Here is a 3573-nt window from a genome sequence, read left to right as displayed (position 1 = left end):
AAAGACCGTGGCCCCTTTGAGGCGATCGAACAGCTCGGAAATCAAGGGTATCGGGTAAGCGTTCTTGATCGTGATGCGATTGAGACCCCTGTAATCGATGCAAGGCCTCAACTCACCGCCCTTCTTTTTCACAAAGAAAAATCCAGCCCCTGCCGGGGACGAGGATTTGCGAATGTGTCCGCGTGAAAGCGCCTCCCTCACGTACTCCTCCATGGCCTCATTCTCCGCTACCGACAGTGGATAGACTTTGCCACGAGGAGGAACGGCACCAGATTGTAACTCTATGGCACAATCGTATGGGCGGTGCGGAGGTAGGGCAACCGCGCGCACCTTATCGAATACATCCCGGTACTCTTCGTATTCAGGAGGCAACAGAGAGTCCGAGGAAGTACACAGCAACTTGACAGGCCCATGGATGCAACTAGCCCCACACTGCGGTGACCACGAGAGGATCTCGGCCGATCTCCAATCGAAAGTCGGATTATGCTTCTGGAGCCAGGGGTACCCCAAGACCACCGAGTAGTGTGGAGACGAAATCACCTGGAGACAGACCGACTCTCTGTGAACGGCACCAATGGCTATCCCCACTGGAAGGGTCTCATGAGTCACGTGTGGCGGCAGAAGGGGTCTGCCGTCTATCGCCTCAAGAGCCAGTGGGGAACCTCGAGGCTGCAGAGGAATGGAATTGGCGGCAGCGAACACACTATCAATTAACAAACCACCAGCACCAGAGTCCACCAACGCCTGGGTCGTCACCGAGCCCCCGACCCAGGAGAGGACAACAGTGATCAGTGGTTTGTCAACACGGGAAACCGGGGACGAGGAGACTCCACCCAAGATCTGCCCCCGACAGGATCTCAGGTGCGAGCGTTTCCCGGACGGTTCGGACATGCCAACCGAAAATGCCCACCGAGACCACAGTACATGCATCGGCCCTCGCGTCTCCGGAGTACCCTCTCCCCCTCGGACAGGCGAGCAAACCCCAGCTGCATGGGTTCACCCCCAGACAAGTCATCCCCAGGAGGCGTGGGAGGAGAGGGAGGCACGGGTGGGACAGCAAACGTAGGCGCCAATCTGTTAGAAGGCCTCCGCAGGCTCTCCTTAAAGGAAGGTCTCTCCCTGAGTCTGGTGTCAATCAAAATCAGGAAAGAAATAAGAGACTCGAGCTCCACTGGTAGGTCCTTAGCTGCAACCTCATCCTTCAAGGCATCCGAGAGACCATGAGAGAAAGCAGCGACCAGAGCCTCATTATTCCAGCCCACCTCTGCTGCCAGGGTACGAAACTCAATGGCGTATTCAGCTACGGATCGTGAACCCTGTCTGATGGACATAAGGAGCTTCGCAGCAGAGGCAGCACGAGCCGGCACATCGAATACCTTCCGAAGAGAAGCAACAAAACCGGAAAACTCGGCAACCACCGGATTGTTGTTCTCCCATAAAGGGCTGGCCCAGGCCAAGGCCTTGTCCGAGAGCAGCGAGATCAAGAAGCCCACCTTTGATCTCTCAGTAGGAAAGGCATGTGGCAGCAACTCGAAATAAATGCCCACCTGGTTAAGGAAACCTCGACACTGAGTTGGCTCTCCCACAAAGCGCTGTGGAAGGGGGGCAGAACCGGTCATACCCCGAGACACCGCAGGCGCAGCAACAGGTGTCGGGGTAGACTCTGGCGCAACAACCGGAGCGGCAGTAGGAGCGGGCCCAGGAGCGACAACCGACCCATCGGCAACGGAAGCGAAATGAGCCGTGCGTTCAAGCAGGGTTTGCAACGCCACAGCGAACCGACCCAACAGGTGATCCTGCTGATCAAGTCTGGCAATCAGCGTAGGTAGCGAGGATGGCCCTGTACCGTCAAAATTCATGGCTTGGTCCTAATGTCATGGAACCATGAACCAGACGTACAAAAAGAGATAAGTGGGAATAAGAAGGCTTTATTGAAAATCAAGCTGTAAGCAAAAGTCCAAACGGATGGCTAAACCGAAGCAGGGTCTTGCGTAGCCAGAGGTCAGGAACCAGAAGGGTAGTCAGACGAAGCCAGGATCAGGAACCAGCGGGGTAGTCAGACGAAGCCAGGATCAGGAACCAGCGGGGTAGTCAGACGAGGCCAGGATCAGGAACCAGAAGCAGCAGCAGTCTTAGAGGCATGTGAACACAGGAGGACCAAGCAAGGAACTGAAGCCACAGACCTCCTATATATTTGAGCTAGGCATCCAGCTCCTCCCAGTGGGAAGGAGAAGCCGCAGGGTGGGAGGCTACAAGAAACCCAGAAACCAAGATGGCCGCCAGCACATGTCAAACGAAGGAGAACAGCAAGAAGGTAAGACCATGACACCCATCTGCCGAATACAGTGACTCCAATTCTTTCCGCAGCTTGAGATACTGGCTGTACTTACTCTTCCCCTTCTTAAATGACAGTCTCCTCAAGAGGGATCTGATCTCCTCCTTGACGTCCTCCCGCCAGTCAGCCATGCTATCATAAAAGTCCACTCTCTCTAGTTGTTGCTGAAAAAGAAAGTGGACACAGTCCTGGGCATAAGGATCCTCCAGGAGACTGGAGTTAAGTCTCCATAGCCCTCTACCAACATCTGGACGCTTCATGGATCCCAAACAGAATGACAAGGCCAAGTGATCAGAGAAAGGGACAATTTTCTCACACATCCCACTAACCACTTCTGTAGGGTTTACAAAAGCCATATCAATGCGACTTCTTCTGTCAGCACAGGAGTATGTAAATTTTGGCTTCCTACCACCCTGTGTGAACACATCGCTGAGGCCTGCCTGCTGGATCATGCTATTTAGGACCTTGGAGTCCCTGGTCACTGCTCGGCCAGAGGATCTGTCACCCGATGTCCTAGTGACATTGAAATCTCCAGCCAACACCACTGGGACAGAGGTAAAAAGATACGGCTTAACCTCGTTAAATAACTGGACCCTTTCCGCCACTGACTGTGGACCATAGATATTAATGAGCCGGAGTCGTCTACCATGGATTGTGACCTCCAGGACCAGACATCGACCCATAATAACTTCTGTCAGTCTATGTATAGTCACATCATTGGTGGTGAACAATATAGCAACCCCGGCATAAGGCTCCACAGCCAGTGACCAGAAAGAAGGACCCAACCTCCATTCCCCCTCAGCCTCACGTAGAAGTCCTGATGTGGTCAGACGCGTCTCCTGTAAGAAGATGACATCTGCATCAATAGATCTCAGGTGGTCATACACTATGTGCCTTGTCTTTCTTACTTTAATACTATTGACATTGCTGGAAAGCACTTTTAAAGAGAACCCGGCCATCATTACACAACACAAAAGGAAGAGCAGCGAGGTAATACCCATCATCATAGGTCGGAGTCACCCTGCTTACCACCTGTCTCCATATCTGATTCTACCTGGGACTCTACAGCATAGGGTTTCCTTTTGGTCGGAGGATCCTCAGTGTCCCCTTCACATTCATCATCTATTTTCTTCAGTTCTCTCTCATAATCTCCCTCAGATTCTGACAGTACTTCATACCTGTTGGATATGGCCATAACCTCTGACCCCTTATGGACTTTCTTCCTGACACTCTCGGCC

This window comes from Bufo gargarizans, chromosome 2 (assembly GCF_014858855.1).
Source record: "Bufo gargarizans isolate SCDJY-AF-19 chromosome 2, ASM1485885v1, whole genome shotgun sequence".
Lineage (NCBI taxonomy): Eukaryota > Metazoa > Chordata > Amphibia > Anura > Bufonidae > Bufo > Bufo gargarizans.
This window is presented reverse-complemented; position numbering follows the sequence as displayed.